This window comes from Pongo pygmaeus, chromosome 11 (genome assembly GCF_028885625.2).
Source record: "Pongo pygmaeus isolate AG05252 chromosome 11, NHGRI_mPonPyg2-v2.0_pri, whole genome shotgun sequence".
Taxonomy (NCBI): Eukaryota; Metazoa; Chordata; class Mammalia; order Primates; family Hominidae; genus Pongo; species Pongo pygmaeus.
This window is the reverse complement of record NC_072384.2, coordinates 39,797,946-39,823,194: the sequence shown is the minus strand read 5'-3', so window position 1 is coordinate 39,823,194 and position 25,249 is coordinate 39,797,946. Positions and strand designations below refer to the sequence as shown.

Sequence of the window (25,249 nt, the reverse complement as noted above, 5' to 3'; positions counted from 1 at the left end):
CTACAAGTACTCACAATTTTGACAACGAATGTTCAATCTATGGAAAAATTATATGCTAATCTCTAATTTAAGGAGCCTTTGAATAGATGTAAATTAAATATAGTTTAGAAGACCAGGCTTAATAATTTAGCCTTGGTGAGACTTTGGATATAAATTTTAAAAATTAAATTAACTATATAACTTCCCATTTTATTAACGCCTAGTTTTTGAGATGGCTAAATTTATGAATCTGTAAAAATGTACATTTGGCACATTTAGATTAAATTACTAAAGGTCTTTAAAGAACATCTTGGAGCTCCATTTTTGCGTATGTAAAGATTTAAATCTATGCTAGCCTCGCATTCATGACAAGACAGTTACAAATTCATTTTGTGAGTCGTTAATAGTTCATATAAAATCACTTCTATTTGCTTGAAGGTGTCTGCTCTTTTAAACTTTAAACGAAGGGAAAAACAAGCTTTTAAAAATGTACATAAATACAATTATATTAGACTAGAGGCTGACTGCTCTTGTAGGGCTGTTGCACTGTTTATTACAAGCTTGGGCAAACACCAGATTTGCATGCCTGACCAAAATAAGTAGAATGTCCCAATTGTAGCAGCTCCAGAATATTTATTTGGAATTTCAACTTCAAATTTTTTCACCTTCAGCCTACACTCTTCTATTTCAAGAACTAATAGAGTATTTAAGAATTTGACAGACTGTGCTAGATTCACATGTCTGCTTAGTAATCAGAGTTGTAACTTTTCTAAAATTTGATTCATAAGATGATATTAGAATCTGGATCTTTCTATTATGTTCTCTCTCCCCAGTTTACAGTTTAGATTCTTAGTTCTCTGAATGCCTCTAAAATATTTTCTGTTTTTATCACTTGTTTTCTGTTTGGTCTCTAGTGGTCAACTCTGCACTCATGTCCCAGCTTTCTAGCACCCACCTTTGCTCTGCCATATCACTCCTCTCTGTCGTCTTGCTTTCTGCTTATTTTCCTGCATCCTTTCATCTAACCTAGAATTCTGAGTTATCAAAAAGATTCTTGCCTCTAAGTTGATTCAGCCTCATTTGCTGCTTTTGTGCAATCTCAGTTTATAACCTGCTGTTTGGCTGATGATCTTTAATTAATGTGTTAGCTATAATAACACTAACTAGGGCTTGTGAAGAGAACTTGAACTTTTTACAGTATCTGTGTATTTTCCGCAACCTGGCTTTCCCAAAATGACACTGAGAACATTCAACTCAAAAGACAGAACCTATCAACATGTGCTTTTGTTTTCCTTTAAATATGTGATCAGGAAATTTGAAACAGACTACTCAAGCTACAGTTATAAGCTATAAGCTTACATTTATAAGTTATAAGCTACACTTATAAGCTTATAAGCTACAGTTAAGCTATATATGGCTATAAGCTATACAGTTCTAAGCTATACAGTTATAGCTATAAGCTATAAGTATTCTTATAACTGTTTTTTCCTAAAGTTAAAGCAAGCACATGTTAAATTATAAAATATTTCAGGCTGGGAGTGGTGGCTCATGCCTGTAATCCCAGCACTTTGGGAGGCCAAGGCAGGAAGATTGCTTGAGTCAAGGAGTTTAAGACCAGCCTGGGCATCATAGTGAGATCCCATCTCTACAAAAAAATATATTTAAAAATTAGCACCTGTAGTGTCAGCTCCTCTGGAGGCTGAGGCTGGAGGGTCGGTTAAACCCAGGAGATTGATGCTGCAGTGAACCATGGTTGCACCTGTACTGTAGCCTAGGTGACAGAGACAGACCCTATCTCAGAAAAAAAAAAACAAACAAAAAGAAATATTTCACACAGACTTGTTATATAACAAGTATCATGTTATATAAGTTATATAACAAATATGTTCTATTTTTAATAGTTTTTAAAATTTGGTATAAGATATCTCTGTTAAAACATTCAGATTTCTACAATAACAACTAACGTCCACCTCGTCCCTTTCCCCCTTCTTCTTCCCACTGTCCTGAAGTGATCATGTATTATTCACTTTTATTATTTTTTACTTGTACTACATAATTATACAACTATGTAAATATGCATATATACAAATCTATCTATACTATGTAGATATACTTTGTAAATATACTTCCATTTAGAATAACATTTAGATTGTTTGTTGCATGATTTCAAGATAACCTATGGGGGAAAAGCTTTGTGCTTTTATATACAGTAAAGATAATGTAGTTAAATTTTGTATCTTGGAAAATGGTCCACACTTACAAATATTTTGTTAGGACATCTGTGTAGTATTTGTAATCAGTATTTCCCAAATTTAAATGTGGATTATAAATACATGTACTATATTTTGACTAGCAAACAGATTATCTGAACATCCTCAGTGCCTCTATCCTGTGTGGCTGTGACTTGTGAATGAAGCGGGTGTGCTGGGAGGTGTTGAGGGAGGCTGCTGGGAGACAGATTTTGAATTTTCTAACATATGGTATCACAGTATCTCTCTATCTAGATATTTAGAAGCATGGGATTATGTGCCTTCATGTTAGCAGCTGGAAAAGAGAAAGGGCCTTCTATCCACACAGTCTCTGGAACCTCATTCGTCTCTAATGGGGGTTGGTCTGATCTGCACTCTGTGCTCTAATCTGACTGTAAAGTGCAGGCATCCTCACTCATTCACTGTGGGTTTCGCTCTCTTCAATCTTTATTCTTGATGAGCTGCTGCTTAATCTTACGTTGCTGTTGATATATGACACTCCTTGAGCCAAGATCCTTACAGCACATGATCCTGTAAACCTCCCAGGTCCTGTGCGGAGCCAGGAATACTGCCTCAAGCTTATACTTCTAACTTCCACCCACTTTTAATATCACAAAATAACTCCTGAATTTTTAAAAATGTTGTGTGCATCCAGTATTGTGTCTCCTAGAAGCTTGGCCTTTTCCCATGATAAATCCAGGTGAGTGTGACACTTAACTTTCCAGTGTCTTAGTCCATCCCATATCAATCTGTCTTGAGAATATGTGCAGCTGATCTTTCTACAACTTTCCCTTCTTTTTTTCTTTTCACAATCTCTCAGGATCCAGAAAGGAACTTTACATTTCTCTACCTGCCTGAAAGAAACTTCTGGTTAATATCTTACTCATTTTTGAGATGACGCTTTCTCTACTTCTCAACCTGGCAATTAAAAAAAAAAAAAAAAAAAGACTGTGGGGCAGTATAATATAGGAGAGAGAGAAATGAAAAAACATATTGCTTTACTGCTTTCCATTTCTTGGCATTCTATACTTATTTGATCCCAGATGAATTGTAAAATAGCAGTTAATGACATTCTATGGAATCACTATTTCTCAGGATATACTTTGAACATTTTGTCTGGTATGTACGTGTGACGGGTGTCTGTTGATTGATTTTCAATCTAATTCTAAAACTTTAAAAAAATAATTACGTAGCTCGATCTTGCTTCTTTGAAATCATGATGTGTACATATGCTATTATCTTTTTTAATGGAAACTTTCAAAAATAATTTAACTTCTGATATATTTCTAAACTTTTAAAATAGTTGTAATGAAAATAAGTATATTTTTCTACAAACTTGGTAGTGTGGGGAACTTATTTTCTATGTGTAAAGCAGCTTCTGTTAATTCAGTAAGATTTTTTTGTACTATTATTAGATCACTACATTTTATGGTAAAATTTTTGATATATCATGTGTTTTTCTTTCATCCATTTATTTGTTTTGCTAAATTTAATCTTTCCCTCTTTTCTGCTGATGATTTTTTGTATGTGTGAATGTATTTGTGTGTGTATATTTGGGGGGGTGTGTGTGTGTGTGAGAGAGAGAGAGAGATGGAGAGAGAAAGAGAGAAAGGAAGAGAGTGTGTATGTGAGAGAGAGCCCGCATAATAGCATTTATTTTGCATTGAAATGTTTTGGTTCCAATAGAACCCTTGAAGGAGAGCCTATCTGTATGAATGGGACCAGGAAATTGTCCTCTAGCTTTTATAGGAAGAAATGAATGACTACATGGGAGTCACTAAATAGTCTAAGTGGAATGAACATATTAAGTTTTTTCATAGCTTTCATCCAATGACTTTGGTAACTTTTGTGCATTGACTCTCCACCAAAAGGATATGCAATTATTCGTTGTTGTTTCTTTCTTTTATTTTTCTGTCTTAACAATAACAGGAAACTGTGAGATTTCAATTTTATTGAACAAAGCTAAAAAGGAGCCTACACAACGAGTCAGGAGGCATGCCAAATATTCTAGACTCTGGATTGATCGGTAGCAAAAGCCATAAGAGAAATAGCTTTTTGCCCAGTGGGGATTATAATTCAGTTTGAAAAGAAGGGAAATGCCGTATTTGCTTTAATAAGAAATCTAAATTGATGCAGTTGAACTTTTTAAAAGGAATTGAGTCAGGAATTTAATATTCTGTTATATTTTTGTTTGAAAAACTCATCTTTGTGATGCTGCTTTTCTCATCCTTTGCCAAGTATATTCAGTTCTCTAAAACTACAAAATAACACATGCATATATACAAAACTAGTTGCAGATTTTTAGTAGTATGTGAAAAATAAGAGTTAAATACTTTATAGAAAAAAACAAAATATGTAAGAAATGTGGAGATTTAAAAGTTCTACCTCTTTTGGCCTACCTTTGGAACAAAAATATTTGTCTTTGTTTTAGATTATAAGCTTCTGTTTTGCAGATTCTGTTGAAATATCTTTTGGGCTGGCAATTTCCATGGAGAATATTCTAGCATTTGTAATTTTAGCTATTACTCAGTTTTGCTTACTACCATGCCTAAATGCTTGATTATGCTTTGTGTTAGTGATCAAAAATAAGTACAATGAAAGATTCCAATGTTTTTTCTCAACACTAATACCCAGTAATTCATCATATGTAGAAAATATATTTTTTTAACCCCTTTAAAATCTCAACACTAATACCCAGTAATTCATCATATGTAGAAAATGTATTTTTTCACCCCTTTAAAAAACCTTACACTTATGCTTATATGTTAACATCAGTTTGAAGATCCAAATGGTGTTAGATTTCGCTATGAAAAAGGCTATTTTCGGCCATTAACACTTGGACATAATATAACGATAACAAAAGACATGTTGTAGTTATTACTGTGGCATTTATTGGCTTTGTGATCTGAGTATACTAAACAGAGGGGTATAGTTGATGATTCTGATGTCCAATCAATCTTAAATTAATGCTTAGAATGCAAGCTGTCTGGCTTAGGTTTTTCATATAATTAGGCCACCAGTCATGTGCTCAGTGGTCATGTGGAAAATAATGAAAGTAGGGAGTGAAGTGGTGCAGAATTTAGTTTTAAAGTAACTGTCACCTCTTGTTGGGTTACCGATGTAAGAATAAGTTACTGTATATTCTTATTATCCTTTGAAATATTAACTCTCTAATTAATATTTTTATTTCTCCAAAATCTTGAGAGGAATTCTTTTTAATTCCTCAGAAATCTTCATAAGAATTGTGTTTGATCAAGAGTAGAAGTTACTTGAAAACTATTATTCGGCCGGGTACAGTGGCTCACACCTGTAATCCCAGCATTTTGAGAGGCTGAAGTGGATGGATCACCTGAGGTCAGAAGTTCAAGACCAGCCTGGTCAACATGGTGAAACCCCATCTGTACTAAAAATACAAAAATTAGCTGGGCATGGTGGCACTTGCCTGCAATCCCAGCTACTCAGGAGGCTGAGGCAGGAGAATCATTTGAACCCAGGAGGCGGAGGTTGCAGTGAGCAGAGATCGCACCAGTGCACTCCAGCCTGGGTGACAGAGTGAGATTCCATCTCAAAATGAAAAAAATAAATAAATAAAAGAAAGAAAGAAAGAAAACTATTACTATTCAAGGTCCATAGAAATAGAGTAGAGAACAGATCTTCCCTGAGACCTAAGGTTTCTCACCCCTGTGGATCATATCATCCATATGATTGCACTTCCCTTCTTAATTCTATGTCCGAAGACAGAGACACACACCCAGTATTTAAATGTTCCTTTTTGGTATACCCTTGCATTTTGACTGATATTTGAGAAAAAAAAAAAAAAAAAACAGAAGAAATATAAAGTGATACTATTTATTGAAATTAAAGTAGTTCTAATGTTTTCAAAACTATATTTTGATTAATAGTATTTATAGTGTGTGAACTGTATGTTTTACTCAGGCAATCAGGTCTCTGATTTAAACTTATTATTTAAACTAAATTAATAAAAAGTTACAGAATATGTGCATATGTACAATAATTTTTTATTGGTTATTTTGTTGTAAGTGTAAATATAAAATATAAAGTTAATGCATATTGTTTTAGTTCATTAAAATCAATTCTTTAGAAGTGGTGTGCTAACAATTCATATTAAATGCTGAGCGGCAGGCTCAATGAAAAGTCTATATCATAACTCTAGAAATTTATTTTTAAATATTAGAAATTATTTACCTTTTTTTTTAATTAATTAAACTATTGCAAGTATAACATCTGTCAGGCACAGTGGCTCACGCTTGTAATTCCAGCACTTTGGGAGGCTGACGCGGGCAGATCACCTGATGTCAGGAGTTCAAGACCAGCCTAGTCAACATGGCGAAACCCAGTCTCTACTAAAAATACAAAAATTCGCTGGGCATGGTGATGCGCGCCTGTAATCCAAGCTATTCGGGAGACTGAGACAGAAGAATTGTTGCACCCAGGAGGCGGTGGTTGCAGTGAGCCAAGATTGCACCACTGCACTCCAGCTGGGGCAACAGAGCAAGACTCTGCCTCAAAAAAATAAAAAAGTATAACATCTAATCTGTTTCAACTTGTTGGAGACCCTTCTAAAGTTTTAATCTAATTTCCTCTATTACCAAGTAAATTGTATTGACAAAAATGTCTCATAACACTTAGTAGCATATATGGCTTTAGGATTTTCATTCTGAACATAATTAGATTAAAAGTTTTAAATCAAGTGTAGAACCTGTTTCTATTTTAATCTTCTTGGTAATTAGTTTCTGAATCCCAACTACAAAATGTAGTCAGGAAATCCAATATATTACCTAATTTCAATTAATCACAGTTTTGCTATATAAGGATCACACACGTATGTCTGTCAGCCATTATATCTGTGTATCAGGATGTTAGATAGCTTATACGAATATTTCTAGCTGCTTCTTAAAATTGTCCATAGATGATGGGTTGCTGGAATAATTTGTAAATCTCTATGTTAGAAGTTCTTCAGATGAACTTAGTGCTGTTGGAATTAGCATAAACCCAGTCCTATAATGAGTTCTACTTCAGGAAGCAGATCGTTAGGGACAACTGTCCAGTTCCTCAGTGTGGTGTTTGTAATCTCCAAAACACAAGATTCTTAATACAAACAGGCTCTGAGCAGTAACAACTGGCTATTAGGAAATCACAGAGGCACAAGAAACTACCTCCAGAAATCATAAAGCTCTTTATGGACTCAGAACTCTGATTATTTGGTTAGTTTCTTTTGAGGAAATTTTCATGCGCATCTGTGTGAAGAGACCACCAAACAGGCTTTGTGTGATCAACAAGGCTGTTTATTTCACCTGGGTGCAGGCAGGCTGAGTCTGAAAAGAGAGTCAGCGAAGGGAGATACAGGTGGGGCCATTTTATAAGATTTGGGTAGGTAAAGGAAAATTATAGTCAAAGGGGGGGTTGTTCTCTGGCGGGCAGGTGTGGGGGTCACAAGGTGCTCAGTAGGTGAGCTTTTGAGCCAGGATGAGCCAGGAGAAGGAATTTCACAAGATAATGTCATCAGTTAAAGCAGGAACAGGCCATTTTCACTTCTTTTGTGGTGGAATGTCATCAGTTAAGGCGGGAACCGGCCATCTGGATGTGTAAGTGCAGGTCACAGGGGATATGATGGCTTAGCTTGGGCTCAGAGGCCTGACATTCCTGTCTCCTTATATTGATAATAAAAATAAAATGAAATAGTGGTAAAATGTTGGGACGGTGAAAATTTTTGGGGGTGGTATGGAGAGATAATGGGCGATGTTTCTCAGGGCTGCTTCAAGAGGGATTAGGGGTGGTTTGGGAACCTAGAGTGGGAGGGATTAAGCTGAAGGAAGATTTTGTGGTATGGGGTGATATTGTGGGGTTGTTAGAAGAAACATTCCTCATTTAGAATTATTGGTGATGGCCTGGATACAGTTTTGAATGAATTGAAAAACTAAATGGAATAAGAGAAGGAGAAAAACAGGTATTAAAGGTCTAAGAATTAGGAGGACCCAGGACATCTAATTAGAGAGTGTCTAAGGAGATTCAGCATAGTCCTACCAGCAAAGATTATTTATTTACTTTAAGAGTTAATAGTGGCAGTTTGGGGATAGCACCAGGAGATATCAGCTGTGATGGCTTGGAGAAACAGTGTAAACCGGCAGTGTAAACAAGAGCAGGGCATGTATGAGTAGTTGAGAACGGTGAATAGGAGTATGTCTAGACAGAAGATAGTAGGGATGACAAGTTTTTTGGGGCACAGTCCAAGTGTGTCTGGTGCCTGGAATGAGACTGGGGCCTAATAAAAAGGAGCATCCATACAGGAGCTCAGATGGGCTGTACCCTGTAGCATTCCGAGGACAGGCCTGAATCTGAGAAGGGAAAGTGGTAAAAGTATTGTCCAGTCCTTTTTAAGTTGGTGGCTGAGCTTGGTGAGGTGTGTTTTTAAAAGACCATTAGTCCGTTGTACCTTTCCTGAAGACTGAGGACCACAAGGGATACAAAGGTTTCACTGAATACTAAGAGCCTGAAAAAATGCTTGGCTGATTTGACTAATAAAGGCCGGTCTGCTATCGGACTGTATAGAGGTGGGAAGGCTAAACTGAGGAATTATGTCTGACAGAAGGGAAGAAATGACCGGGGTGGCCTTCTCAGACCCAGTAGGAAAGGCCTCTACCCATCCAGTGAAAGTGTCTACCTAGACTAAGAGGTATTTTAGTTTTCTGACTCAGGGCATGTGAGTAAAGTCAATTTGCCAGTCCTGGGCAGGGGCAAATCCCGGAGCTTGATGTGTAGGAAAGAGAGAAGGTCTGAACAATCCCTGAGGGGTAGTAAAATAGCAGATGGAACACTGAGAAGTGATTTCCTTGAGGATAGATTTCCAGGTTGGAAAGGAAATTAGATGTTCTAAGAGACGGGTTAGCGGCTTGTAACCTACATGGAAGAGGTTATGAAATGACGACAGAATAGAATGGGCCTGTGAGGCTGGAAGGAGATATTTTCCTTGGTCTAAGAACCATTTGCCTTGTGTAGGAAGAGACTGATAGGTGGAAGTTTCAGCAGGGGAATAGGTGGGAGTGACCGACGTGAGGGAGAAAAACTGGCCGTGAGGGACAGAAGTTGGAAAGCTAGCTGCTTGTCTAGCCACCTTATTAGCATAAGCGTTGCCTAGAGCAATGGGATCTGACACCTTTTGATGGCCTTTGCAGTGAATGACTCCAGCTTCCTTTGGAAGTAAAGCGGGCTTGAGCAGAGTTTTTATTAAAGAGGCATTAATGATGGAGGACCTTTGAGTAGTGAGGAAGCCTCTTTCAGCGCATATAACAGCATGGTGGTGCAGAATATGAAAGGCATATTTAGAATCAGTATAAATATTGACGCGCAGTCCTTTTGCAAGAGTGAGGGCTTGAGTTAAGGCAACTAGTTCAGCTTGCTGAGAGGTAGTAGATGGGGGCAGAGCGGTAGCCTCAATGATAGATGTGGAAGATACTATAGCATAGCCTGCCTTTGCTGGTGAGTGGCGATTAGGCCTGGTGGAACTGCCATCAGTAAACCAAGTGTGATCAGGGTGAGGAACAGGAAAGAAGAAAATCTGGGGAAATGGAGTGAATGTCAGGTGTATCAGAGAGATGCAGTCATGGGGGTCAGGTGTGGTATCAGGAATAATGAGGGAGGCCGGATTGAAGTCTGGGCCAGGAACAATGGTAACTGTGGGAGATTCAACAAAGAGTGAGTACAGCTGAAGGAGCCGGGGAGCAGAAAGTATATGTGTCAGATGTGAGGAAGAAAATAGATTTTGTAAGTTATGAGAACTGTAGAGAGTGAGTTGAGCACAGTTTGTGATTTCGAGGGCGTCTAAAAGTATTAGGGTGGTGGCAGCCACTGCACAGAGACATGATGGACAGCCTAAAACAGTAAGGTCAAGTTGTTTGGACAGAAAGGCTACAGGGTGTGATCCTGGCTCTTGTGTAAGGATTCTGACCGCATTAACCCTGCCTAGGAAGGAAAGGAGTTGTTGTTTTGTAGAAGGGATTGAGGTTTGGGAGATTAGTCGAACATGATCAGCAGGGAGAGCACGTGTGTTTTTACGAGAATTATGCTGAGATAGGTAACAGATGAGGATGAAATTTGGGCTTGACTGAAGTAATGGGGGCTGTCTGTGAAGCCTTGCGGCAGTACAGCCCAGGTAATTTGCTGAGCCTGATGGGTGTCAGGGTCAGTCCAAGTGAAAGTGAAGAGAGGCTGGGATGATGGGTGCAAAGGAATAGTAAAGAAAGCATGTTTGAGATCCAGAACAGAATAATGGATTGTGGAGGGAGGTATTGAGGATAGCAGAGTATATGGGTTTGGCACCATGGGGTGGATCGGCAAAACAACTTGGTTGATAAGGCACAGATCCTGAACTTGTAAGGCTTGTCTGGTTTTAGGACAGGTAAAATGGGGGAATGGTAAGGAGAGTTTATAGGCTTTAAAAGGCCAGGCTGTAGCAGGGGAGTGATAACAGGCTTTAATCTTTTTAAAGTGCGCTGCGGGATTGGATATTGGCATTGAGCAGGGTTAAGGGTGATTAGGTTTTAATGAGATGGTAAGGGGTGCATGATCAGTCACCAAGGAGGGAGTAGAGGTATCCTATACTTGTGGGTTAAGGTGGGGGGATACAAGAGGAGGACACAAAGGAGGTTTTGGATTGGGAAGAAGGGCGGCAATGAGATGTGGCTGTAGTCTAGGAATAGTCAGGGAAGCAGATAGTTTAGTTAAAATATCTCAGCCTAATAAGGGAACTGGGCAGGTGAGGATAACTAAAAAAGAGTGCTTAAAAAAGTATTGTCTAAGTTGGCACCAAAGTTGGGGAGTTTTAAGAGGTTTAGAAGCCTGGCCGTCAATACGCACAGCAGTTATGGAGGCAAGGGAAACAGGCCCTTGAAAAGAAGGTAATGTGGAGTGGGTAGCCTCCGTATTGATTAAAAGGGGACAGACTTACCCTCCACTGTGAGAGTTACTCGAAGCTCGGCATCCGTGATGGTCTAGGGGACTTCCGAGACGATCGGGCAGTGTCAGTCCTCAGCTGCTAAGCTGAGAAGATCTGTGAAGGAGTCAGAGAGCCTTGGGCCAGAGTTCCAGGGGCTCTGGGAGTGGCTGCCAGGTGAGTTGAACAGTCCGATTTCCAGTGGGGTCCCGCACAGATGGGACGCGGCTTAGGAGGAATCCCGGGCTGCGGGCATTCCTTGGCCTGGTGGCCAGATTTCTGGCACTTGTAGCAAGCTCCTGGGGGAGGTGGGCCTGGAGGAACGCCTGGCCACTGCGGTTTAGGCGTTTCGAATTTCTTGTGTGCTGGAGATGTGGCTGGGGTTTGTCTCGCAGTGGAGGCAAGGAATTGCAACTCAGAAGTATGTTGCTACTTGGCTGCCTCTACTCTACTATTGTACACCTTGAAGGCGAGGTTAATTAAGTCCTGTTGTGGGGTTTGAGGGCCAGAATTTAATTTTCGGAGTTTTATTTAATGTCGGGAGTGGATTGGGTAATAAAATGTATATTGAGAATAAGATGGCCTTTTGACCTTTTAGGGTCTAGGGCTGTAAAGCATCTCAGGGTTGCTGCCAAATGAGCCATGAACTGGGCTGGATTTTTATATTTGATGAAAAAGAGCCTAAACGCTATGTGATTTGGGATAAAGAAAAAGGAGCATTAACCTTGACTATGCATTTAGCTCCAGCCACCTTTTTAAGAGGAAACTGCTGGGCGGGTGGGGAAGGGCTAGTCATGGCATGAAACTGTAAGCTGGACCAGGTGTGAGGAGGGGAGGTCATAAAAGGATTATAGGGTGGAGGAGCGGAGGCTGAGGAAGAATTGGGTCCTAGCTCGGCCTGGTGAGGAAGGGAGAGAGGTCAGATGGGTCTGTAGAAAAGGAAGATTAGAAAGACTCAGCGATGCTTGGGGTTGGGACTGAGGGGACAGTGGGAGGGAAAGAAGGAAGATTTGGTACCAGTTGCATTGGGAACAGAGACTAGGGAGGGACTGATGTGTAAAAGAATGCCTGGATGTCAGGCACCTCATACCGTTTGCCCATTTTATGGCAAGAATTATTTAGATCTTGTGGGATGGAAAAATTGAAAGTGCCGTTGTCTGGCTATTTGGAACTACTGTCGAGTTTGTACTGGGGTCAAGTGGCATTGCAGAAGAAAATAAGACACTTAGATTTTAGGTCAGGCGATAGTTGAAGAGGTTTTAATTTCTTAAGAACACAGGCTAAGGGAGAAGAAGGACGGACGAATGGAGGGTGGAAGGTTGCCCATAGTGAAGGAGGCAAGTTTAAAGAGAAGGGTAAAGACACGGAGAAGGGGGGTGGGGAGCAGCCAAAGCAGGTGTCCCCGCAATTGACTTGCCACCAAGGGAACATGGGTGAATGATCAAGGCAGGCGTCCTCGCGGAGATCAGACACCAATGGAACGTGGGTGAATAATCAGAGAGGAGGTGTCCTCGCAATGATTAAACACCAAGGGAAGGCTGCCTTCCTGAGTCTGTGACCGGTGCTGGAGTTTTGGGTCCATGGATAAAATGTGTCTCCTTCGTCTCTACAAAAAAATGAATTGAAATTAAGAGAAGGGAGAGATTGAAGTGTGGTGCCAAGATTGAAAGGAGAAAGAGGTTGAGGGATAGTGACGGAGGTTGGAGAAGAGAGTAAAAAGAGGCTGCTTACCGGATTTGAAATTGGTGAGATGTTTCTTGGGCTGGTAGGTCTGAGGACCTGAGGTCGTAGGTGGATCTTTCTCACGGAGCAAAGAGCAGGAGGACAGGGGATTGATCTCCCAAAGGAGGTCCCCCGATCTGAGTCACGGCACCAAATTTCATGCGCGTCCATGTGAAGAGACCATCAAACAGGCTTTGAGTGAGCAACAAGGCTGTTTATTTCACCTGGGTGCAGGCGGGCTGAGTCCGAAAAGAGAGTCAGCGAGGGGAGATACGGGTGGGGCCATTTTATAAGATTTGGTTAGGTAAAGGAAAATTATGTCAAAGGGGGATTGTTCTCTGGCGGGCAGGTGTGGGGGTCACAAGGTGCTCAGTAGGTGAGCTTTTGAGCCAGGATGAGCCAGGAGAAGGAATTTCACAAGATAATGTCATCAGTTAAAGCAGGAACAGGCCGTTTTCACTTCTTTTGTGGTGGAATGTCATCAGTTAAGGCGGGAACCGGCCATCTGGATGTGTAAGTGCAGGTCACAGGGGATATGATGGCTTAGCTTGGGCTCAGAGGCCCGACAGAAATATTTCACTGAGTCAGAAAAAAGAAAATTGATAATTACTACATACAATAGAAGCAAAAATACACATTTTTTTCTTTCAGAATTCACAATGTCCATTTTTGTAATGTCCAAGTACAAATAATTACAGCTTAGCTTTTCAAATGATTCTTAATATTGGGAATATGTCATTTCAAAGCCAGATATTACAAATGAGAAATTGAAGAACTACACACAAGGTTGAATGTCAAGGCACTCTCAGGCCAGCGCCTCCTGTTCTTGGCAGAGGAAGCATCAAGCACTTTAACATTTCAGGATACCGTCAATGTATCCCACAACATTGGGCTCAGTTTGTATTATCTGTTTTCTTTAATATTCTACTTGTATAATTAAACTGATTTTTAATTTTTATAAAATTTCTTTAACAAATTAATGATCACCTGAAAATATTAAGCCATTTTATTAGTAACTCCAGGAATCCAAAGAAGTTGAATGTTCCAAATAATAGTGTTGAAAGCTTATTAAGTGCTATGTATTAGCTGTGTGCCTTATGTGGATGATCACATAAGTATAAAATATTATTTAATCCTCACAACAACCCTATGAGATCTACACTGTTGTCATTCCTGTTTTATACTTAAGGAAATAAAGCTCAGGGAGTGTGAGTTCTCTCATGGTCACCCAGACAGAAAATAGGTGAACAGGGACGGGCACTGTGGCTCACTCCTATAATCCCAGCACTTTGGGATGCCGAGGCAGGATCACCAGGTCAGGAGTTCAAGACCAGCCTGCTCAACATGGTGAAACCCCATCTCTACTAACAATAACAAAAATTAGCCGCGTGTGGTTGTGGGCACCTTTAATCCCAGCTACTCAGGAGGCTGAGGCAGGAGAATCGCTTGAACCCAGGAGGTGGAAGTTGCAGTGAGCAGTGAGCCGAGATCATGCCACTGCACTCCAGCCTGGGCAACAAGAGCGAGACTCTGTCTTGGCGCCGGGGGCGGGGGGAAGAAAGTGGGTGAACAGATAATTGAATCAGTGGGATCTGGCTCCAGACTCATACCCAACCATTACTCAGTACAGCTTCTTTGACCTGTTATAGTTTGTAATTAGGCAGAGAAGTAAGTCATAGATACAAATTAATGGAATAGGTAATTTTTATCAGAAAAATATGTATTTAAATAGTCTTAAAATTACTATCTATTGTCACTAACAGTGAGGAGGCATAGGATGGGCAATATAGGGGTACAGTGTCTATAGACATTTGAGAGCAATGATAAACCAATCAAAAATCAGTCTGCTTTTCAATCTCATAAACCTGCCAATGGCAATTCTAAACAGTCAGTGATAAAAAACCTCCCTCCAAGATCAGGCCAGGGATTATAATCGTAAATAGAAATCTAGTGGCTGACCATAGAGATAAAAATAAATACAATAAAACAAGAAATGTTATTAAATTCTACTTTAAAACAATTCTAATTTGACACCAGCCTACAAAAACCCAGCTCTTTGTTAAAAATGGAGATTAGTTAAGTGTCAGAGAAGCTCTCTTTATCCTTGACTGAACTTTTCTGAAGGCAACAACTAGGAAGAACAAAAGACCAATTCAAAACTTTCTCATGAGCCCTTCAAGGTTATCTAGCAGCATGTTCACACACTGTTTGAACTATCTGGTGTATTGTGTGATCCACAGCTTACCATCTGTGTCATGCATGATACACTTTTGAAAACATTGTCTTCTTCAATATGGACTATGACAGCAACACATACACTCTAAAGAGAATTCCACTCCCTGCAACATTCCAAGATTATCTCAGTTTATATGTTGGCACTGTAAGTTTTTGGAGATGGTCATCTATTAAAAAATGTCTATAACTTTTCTTCAGTATTGCACTTCATGAATGCTCGTGAATTTTCTATAAGCATGGTGAGGTTTACTGGAAAAGTAGAATTTTCTGTGGCAAATTTAGGCCACAGCTATATCATGAATCCAGAGACAAATTTAAACATGGCAAGTGACCTTATAGGATTTTTTGTATTTTATTTAAAGGAATGAATAAACATGGTTTACATGAAAATATTTAACTCTCCTTCGAAATTTGAGAATAATTTTAAATACTTCATAATTTTTTAAAATTTTTTGGATTAACTTTTTTTGGTCTGGAAAAATTGTTCATATAATTTTGACTGGATAAAAAGATCTATACCAAATTGTCTTTTTTAAGGAAGCCCTCCCCACACTCACTGCTTCTTCCTGATCTCTTTCTTGATTTTAAAATTCAGGTCCTAGTAAATAATTCCACAATGAATATGTTTCAGATTTTGTCAATACAGACTAAAACATGTGAGTCTTCAAGGTCAACCTTCTACTGGGTTGAACCCATTGAGGACAAAAATGGTGTTATTCATTTTGGAACATGGTAGATGTTGAGTAAACATTATTCATGAACAGAATGAATTAATATAAATACAGTTTTAATTTTTAGATTATGTAGTTTCTCTTTCCTGAAAACTTTTCTAGTGATATTAGTGATATTATGTCTTTCAGGGCATAATATTTTATTGATTTTGTATACGTAAGTGGCTCAAGGTTTCTGTTACATTTCTTGATAATGTCTGATTACTGTATGTATATATTTACTTCACTGTAGGTACATAGTAGGAATATTTTTTGGGAATAGATACATTCCTCAAGCTCTAACTCTATGTGTTACACAGCTATTTAAGGAACTGTAGTAGTGTTTTTAAAAATGATGCCTGCATTGTTTTTATCTAAAGCTCCTCCCAATATAAGCAAAGAGTAAATAATACTGGGGATCTATTAGTAGAGATAATCAATTCTAGAATTATTGTTATAAATTATTTTTTAATTTGGATGAATAAATAATTATTAAACAGATTAAAATATAAGTGACTTTTAAGATAACCTCCATTCATTCTAACAATACTTATACGTAGTATGCTTTCAATAACTTTGCCATGCAAAAGTAAAGTTTATTAACACTGTGATTTGCTCCAATGTATTGAAAATTTTTAATAAAAAAAAGCTTTCCTTTTTTTTTATTTTATGAAACTTGACCACTGAGCTTGTGTTGTCCAGATTTTTTTGTGGGGGAGATACAGTTAAATGTTGGCACTAAATGCTGTATTGGTTGGCACTGAAATTAATGCAAGAAATGAGGGTACTAAAAATTCTGGTTTAGAATAATTAAACCCACAGCAATTACATGTGATTCTATTGGCTAACGGTATGACCATCATCCAAGAGCTACTGGTGTAAGGTGAGAGGTGGTGAGGCCAGCCTTAAATTCCAGAGCTTTTTTCATGCTATTCAATTTTCACAGCTGGAATTTACTGCTCCTTGATATTGCAAAATTATTCATCGACTTGGTTTTTTTTTTTGGCTCAATGCTGTGACTCGGTAATTTTCAGCATCTTACTGACAGATGGAAAGTGATCACTAACCATCTTGCTGAATTAACATGGAATGCATTTCTAAGCCACAATAAAAGACAGGACTGAAAATGTCAAATCCACACATTTCCATCTAGAGTACATTTATTCCTATAAAGTTCATTGAATGTTTGTGTAGAAATGGTCAATGGAGGTCATCAGGTTAAAGTAGGGCCACATCTATCATCCCCGATCTAAACAAGAAAACAAATAAACAATTACTGCTCTTTTTATGTCTAGATAAAAATCCCTGTGCTCTAATTTAAGCCTGGTTTCTTCTTTTTATCCTTTTCAATAGAAATTGTAAATAACCTAACATTATCCTTTGTATAAAAATCCTTTGTTGAGGACTCTCAAATTAAATTCTTTCATCACCTCCATTTTGTTTCATCTCTCCTCATGGGCTATATTTTCCATTCTGTTAATCAGCTTTGTATCTCTCCCCTGAAACCTTCCCAAATTATATGCTTTGGTTGTGACCTATGGAAAATAATGCAGCATATTTAGTCATATAATGTGTTAAATATCTCACTGTTCTCCACTGCTGTATGCCTGCTTTTGTACTATAACATTGTATTTGATTACAAGCAAATAAAACCAGCGTTCACACTGTTGATCCATAGCCAACTTCTATGACACCATCTTATCCCCAGTTTTAGAAATTTCACATACATTCTACCAGATTTTTGGTGTCATATATTTATGTACTGCTTTCATGTTGCCTTTTTAAAGGATCGAATATCTCTTTTGCTAAGTTCCAGAAAACTGGTTCTATGTATCTTGTATTCTCTAATATGTACCCAGTACCTAGTACAGAATCTGACACAGATAAATATTTGAGGAGTGAAGAAAAGAAATAACATTTTATTTTTTGTGTCCGTACTACCTTCCCTCGTAATCATTTCAGTATTCTGTGCTTGATTAGTGTACAAAATTGGCTTAAATTTTAAGAAGGCTTTACTATATAGACCCACTGACATTTCTGTCAAACCTGCACACTGAGTTGCCCCTTCATCCCTTCATCTGTAGGATGGACAGGGTGATGTGGCAGGGCACTGAGCAGTTTCAAGAGAAGATCCATAAGCTCAAGAGTTACTAGAAGCAGAGCTTGATTCTTGATTTTGAACCTTTAATAATTGGGTAGACTTACTCAGTCCTTCACTATTTCTTCATTTGCAAATGGGTGTAATAGTTTTGGCCTTAGAAAGCTGATGAGAAGTTTAAAAGAAATAAAGATATATGAGTACTTAACACATATTAGACCCTAAAATTATGTTTTGTCTATTTCTTGAGCACTTTTTGCTCAATAATTAGCATTGATATGGACCCAAACACCCATTTTTGCATACTACAATGGAGAGAGAATGGGACAAATAATAAACTTTTTAAAATAACATGGCATTTTAAGACAAATAATAGAATTATTTTGTGAAATCTTGCATTTCTTTTCAGGAAAGGGGAAAATTACATAATTAGAGTCAGCGAGAAAAAAATGTGTTCCGTATGATAATTAATGTTAAAGGACATTAGTTACCAGTATAAATCTTCTGGTCTATATTACATAGTTTGCACACAATCATAGCATCACAATTCTGTATCAGCAGTGTGTTTATGCATCCTTTTAACAACTTTATTGATATATAATTGACATACAGGAAACCACATTTATTTTTATTTATTTGTTTTTTTGAGACAGAATCTTGCTTTGTTGCCCAGGCTGGGGTGCAGTGGTGCAATCTTGGCTCACTGCAGTCTCTGTCTCCTGGGTTCAAGCGACTCTCCTGCCTCAGCCTCCAGAGTAGATGGACTACAGACACGCACCACCATCCCTGGCTAATTTTTGTATTTTTAGTAGATATGAGATTTCACCATGTTGGCCAGGCTGGTGTTGAATTCCTGACCTAAGGTGATCCACCCATCTTGGCCTCTGAAAGTGCTTAGATTACAGGTGTGAGACACCGCGCCCGGCCCAGGAAACCATGACACCGCGCCCGGCCCAGGAAACCACACATATTTAAAATATACAATTTGATAAGTTTTAAAAGTTGTATATACCCATGAAACCCTCTACACAATCAAGATAATGGACTTATTTATCACCTCTAGAAATTTCCCTCCCACAGCTTCCTGCACCTCTGCCTCCATAGGTAACCACTTAGTTGCTTGAAGTCACTAGATTACTGTGCATTTACATAAAACAAGTCATACAGCATGTATTCATTTTCTCTGGCTTATTTCACTCAATTATTTTGAGATTTCTCCCTGTTGCTGGATCTATCAAATATTAATTCTTTTATATGGCTAAGACGTATTCTGTTGTGTGGATATACTAAAAATTTTTTATTCATTAACCAACTTATGATATTTGAGTTTATTTAAGTTGTAGAATATTGCAAATCAAATTGCTATGAGCATTCATGTATTAGTCCTTGTATGGACATATAACTTCTTTACTCTGAAGACAGGATTACATAGTAAGTATATTTTTAACTCTTAAAATACCAACTATTTTCTAAAGTGGTTGTGCAATTTTACATTTCCACTAGCAGTATTTGAGAACTGCAGTTCCTACACATCCTTGGGAACAACTCCTTCATTTAAATTTTGGCTGTCCTGATGGATGTGTAGTATATCTTAATTCATATTTAATTAATTACTAATTATGTTTTACAGCATTTTATGGGCTTATTTGCTATTTGCACATCTACTTTAGTAAAGAATCTGTTCAAATTCTTCTTTTTTTAATTGAACTGATTGTTTTTGTAATATTAACCATTGCACTTTTTTTTATCTGGATCTGTTTTTTTTTCTTCTATAAATTTTACTTTATATAAATTTCTAAATACTGATGCTAAATACTGCTTTAGCATCACCCCATATATTTTTACATGTTGTGTTTTTATTTTCACTCAGTTCTAAACTACTTTCTAACTTTCCTTTTTTTTTTTAAAGACAGGGTCTCACTCTGTCACCCAGGCTGGAGTGCAGTGGCATGATCTCAGCTTACTGCAAGCTCTGCTTCCTGGGTTCAAGCTATTCTCCTGCCTCAGCCACCCAAGTAGTTGGGATTACAGTCATGTGCCACCATGCAGGGCTAATTTTTATAATTTTATTAAAGACAGGGTTTCACCATGTTGGCCATGCTGGTCTTGAACTCCTGACCTCAAGTGATCCTCTTGCTTCGGCCTCTCAAAGTGCTGGGATTACGGGAATGAGCCACCACACCTGGCCTAACTTCACTTTTTGTTTATCCTTTGAACCAGGGGTTATTTAGAATATATTGTTTAACTTCCAAATGATTTGGGATATTCCAGCTTTTTGTTTGTCTTAATTTGATTTCATTGGTGATCACAGTATATACTTTGCAAAACCTGAATCCTTTAAAATGTATCAAAGTACTTTTTATTCTCTAGAATTTGACCTATTTTGATAAAGGTTCCATGTGCATTTGAAGAGTCTTATGATGTTCTTGGGTGGACTGTTCTATACATTTCAATGATAACAAATTAGTTGATAATATTGTTTAAGTCTTCCATATCCTTACGAATTTTTGTGTATGTGTACTTATTCTAACACTTATTATGAGGTTATTACTGAAATATCTGACTATAACTGTATTAGTCTATTTCTCTCTTCAGTTCTACCAGTTTTCACTTCATATCTTTTGAAATTTTGTTAATGCACAAATTTTTGGAATTATGTTTCTCTTGATGAACTGATTCATCTATCATTAGGAAATAACCTTTGTATGTGGTAATATTCTTTGCTATGATATCTACTTTGATATGATTGTGGCCTCTCCAAGTTTCTTTTGATTATTATTAGCATGGAATACCTATACTCTTTGTGTTTTTGTCCCATATTTGATGCTCAGAAATGTTTCCCTAAATAGCAGTGATGTGAAATAACTTTGGATTGTCAGGCATGTCTATGTTTTATATTTATTTAGTCCATAGGCAAAGCCAGGTTTGAATGGGTTATTTTAAAATCCAGAGGTTTATCTGTGTTAAGAAGTTACTAAGAATGGTGGTTCCTTACACACTATGACAGCAGCCTTCAGCCTTTTTGGCACCAGAGACCAGATTCATGGAAGACAATTTTCATGAACTGTTCTCAGGGGAGGGGTATGGTTTTGGGATGATTCAAGCCACATTACATTTTTCGTGCACTTTATTTCTATTATTATTACATCATAATATATAATGAGATAAATATACAACTCACCATAATTTAATGAGAGCCCTGAGCTTGTTTTACTGCAACTAGATAATCTCATCTGGGGGTGATGGGAAACACTGACCCCCGAAGTGTGTTGCTTATATCCAGTGTACTCTGTAGTCTCGTTTTGGTTGCTGTTACTGCAGAAAATCCTGCTTCACAAATATGGGATGTCTGAAATGGAAGGAGGCTTTTCAATGTTTTTGTGGCAATCTCAGGATATTCTGCCTTGACTGTAATCCAGAAGATATGAAGATTTGAAGTCTTCTCAAACATACTTTTAAGACCACCGTCATTTGTGATCTCAAGTAGTTGATCCTCTTCTAGCAAAAACAAAGTTGATTCAACTGGCTTTGTCACAAATGGGTCACAGATCCATTCCTTCATAATTCAGGGGTCTTTTGTGGTTGGGAAGTAATGTTCAAACTCTTGAAATCTAAGATAGGTGATCATGCACCAAGTGGGAGAAAGAAAGTCCTGGTTCAGTCTCTTTCAAAGTCTCTGCGATGTTTGAAACGTATCAAAAATCAAAATGTTCTCTCCTCACTCCTGTAATTACAGTTTGGCTTTGAATGCAGCCACTTTATCTGCTGATTTGTTCACAGTTGTCATTCTCCCCTGAAGTGACAGATTGAGTTTGCTGAGCGGGTTGAATATGTCACACAACTAGGCTAGTTTTGCATCCCATTCTGTGTCGCTGAAATGTGCTGCCAGTGCTTTTCTAAAAGAAATCTCTGAAGTTGCTCTCATAACTCAAAAACTGGCTAGTGATCGACCTTTAGAAACCCATCTTACTTCAGTAAGAAGACATGTGTGCTCTGTTTCTATCCCCTCACAGAGCTGCATGAACAGATGTGAGTTAAGGGCATGTATTTTATTGCACATGCTGAAGGCATGTAACGTATTGCTGATAATTTTAATCACATTCTGCAAAACGCTGTTAAGTTCAGGTGACATTTTTTGGCTAGCCAACATTTCTCTATAGGTGATGTAGTGTGTAGACTCACATTCAGAGGCAACCTCTTTGACCTGAGTAGTGAAACCAGAAAGCCATGCAGTCATGGCAGCCACTCCATCTGTGCATGTACTGACATAAAATGACCTACTTAATTTTCCTGATATGTAATCATTCAAAGACTTGAATAGTTCTGCAGCTGTGGTGTTGGTTGGCAACAAAAGTGCACATAACATATCATCATGCACTTCCTCCTGAAAAATGTATTGCACAAAAACAAGCCTTGTTGCCTTGTTATTAACATCAGTAGACTCATCAACCCGGATTGCATATCATAGTGATTCATTAATCTTCTTTGACAATTGTACCTTAATATCCTCTGCTATTTCAGCAATTTGTCTTGTTATGGCTTTAGTCAAAAGAGGAACACATGCCACCTTTTCAACTGCAGCCTTTTCTAAAAGTTCACGGCAAACATCCTTAGTAGCAGGCAGGATTAACTCTTCACCAATAGTAAAGGGCTTCTTAGCTTTAGTAATGTGGTTAGCCACTAAGAATGATGCTGTCAGTGCAGACACATTTGATGAAGTGTTAGCCTTCAATAATTGCTTCTGTTCTTCATGTTCATTTTTTGTTTTTCTTTTGAAAAACTCCAAAGACTTGTCTTTAATGCACAGTGCTTTGTCTCCATGTGGCAAAGCAGTTTTGAAGGTTTCATGGCTTAGTTGGGATGCTGGTTGCCACATGTTATACAAAGTAAGTATTTTCTTTTAAATGCAGTTTTCTTTTTGTTGACAGTCCTAGAGTCTTCTGCTGTCTCATCATTGGGTCTTTCTCCCTTTTGAAAGAAGCTCTCAGATGACCTTTGTTTTTAATCCATTTTAGCTTGTGGTTTTCCAAAACTGTGACTGAGACAAGTGTGCAGTGTGGGCAAGAGGCATGGATGGATGTGGTAAATAAAATAATGGGTGGACCACACATGGACTAAAATAAGTTTTGGATTCTGACTTAAAGTCTGCCACCAGATGCAGCTGTGCAATTGAAGTACATCGACTCACTTGCCACTATAAAGCCCGCCACCAGATGCAGCTTGTTACTTGCCACTCACTGACAGGTTTTTTTTTGTTGTTTTTTTTTTTTTTTTAAGACAGAGTTTGGCTGTCTTGCCCAGGCTGGAGTGCAGTGCACGATCACGTCTCACTGCCACCTCCACCTCTCAGGCTCAAGCCATCCTCCCACCTCAGCCTCCTAAGTAACTGGGACTACAGGCATGCATCACCATGCTTGGCTAATTTTTGTATTTTTTTGTAGAGACATATTTCACCATGTTACCTAGGCTGGTCTCAAATTCCTGAGCTCAAGTGATCTGCCCACCTCAGCCTCCAGAAGTGCTGGGATTACAGGCATGAACCACCACTCCTGGCCTCTGATAGGGTTTTGATACGAGTCTTCAAACAATTGATTTATTATCTGCTAATGTTAATCTGTATTTTCAGCCACTCATCAGCTCTAGTATCATCCTCACCTCCACCTCAAATCATCAGGCATTAGATTATCCTAAGGAATGGTCAACCTAGATCCCTCACATATGCATTTCACAATAGGGTTCACACTGAGAATCTAATGCCACAGCTGATCAGACAGGAGGCAGAGCTCAGGTGGTAATGTGAGCAATGGGTAGCCATTGTAAATACAGATGAAGCTTGGCTAGCTCGCCTGCCACTCACCTCCTGCTGTGTGGCCTGGTTCCTAACAGGCCACCAATCAGTACTTATCCATGGCCCAGGGGTTGGGGACCCCTGCACTAGGAGACCAATTCAGCCTTGATGCAAATGTATTGCACAGGAATCCATGGCCTCTCGAGGAAAATCAGTGTCTCTGGTGAAAGACCACTAGCCAAACTTGCATTTGCAACTTCTATAACTGGACCAAGACCAATTATCATCATTTCTTTTCTATGTGCAGCTGCTACTTTAATTCCTTCAAGACTAGAGGGGAGTGTGGCAAAAGACAAGAGGATAGGAATGAGTGGGGACTAGAACCAGGGGAAACATGGACACAGGCAGGATGTCTGCTCCTGGCTTTAAGAAAAAGGCAGAGAAACTATGGTAGGTGAGGAATGGATGCATCCCACTTCTGTTCTTTGGTGAGAATTTACCCCTTCCCCATATATTGGGGGAACCCACCCCCAATATTTCAATGTAGGTTCTTTCTATTTTCCATAAGTGTTGGCCGGCTGAAAAATAAAGAGAGACAGTACAAAGAGAGGAATTTTACAGCTGAGCTGCCAGGGGTGACATCCCATATTGGTAGGATCATTATACCCGCCTGAGCCTCAAACCAGCAAGTTTTTATTAAGGGTTTCAAAAGGAGAGGGGATGTAAGAACAGGGAGTAGGTACAAAGATCACATACTTCAAAGGGCAAAAAGCAGAACTACTAATAAGGGTCTAAAAAAGATCACATGCTTCTGAGGGAACAGGACAAAGGGCAAAAGCAGAACTACTGATAAGGGTCCAACAAAGATCACAAGGCAGAGGGCAAAAGCAGAACTACTGATAAGGGTCTATGTTTAGCAGTGCACGTATTGTCTTGATAAACATCTTAAACAACAGAAAACAGGGTTCAAGAGCAGAGAACTTGTCTGACCACAAATTTACCAGGGCAGAGTTTTTCCCACCCTAGTAAGCCTGAGGGTACTGCAGGAGACCAGGGTGTATCTCAGTCCTTATCTCAACCGCATAAGACAGACATTCCCAGAGAGGCCCTTTATAGACTTCCCCCAAGGAATGCATTCCTTTCCCAGGGTATTAATATTAATATTCCCTGCTAGGAAAAGAATTTAGCGATATCTCTCCTACTTGCACATCCATTTATAGGCTCTCTGCAAGAAGAAAAATATGGCTCTTTTTGCCTGACCCTGCAGGCAGTCAGACCTTATGGTTGTCTTCCCTTGTTCCCTAAAGATCGCTGTTATTCTGTTCTTTTTCAAGGTGCACTGATTTCATATTATTCAAACACACATTTTACAATCAATTTGTAAAGTTAACACAATTATCACAGTGGTCCTGAGGTGATGTACCGCCTCACCTTACAAAGATAACAGGATTAAGAGATTAAAGACAGGCATAAGAAATTATAAAACTGTTATTTGGGAACTGATAAACGTCCATATTA

General features: G+C 38.6%; 1 protein-coding gene across 1 annotated transcript in view; it reads left to right on the top strand.

Annotated features, from left to right (window-relative positions):
* Positions 1-25,249, top strand: part of LRP1B (LDL receptor related protein 1B) — a 1,896,287-nt gene that overhangs the window by 1,688,891 nt on the left and 182,147 nt on the right. The window lies entirely within an intron of this gene.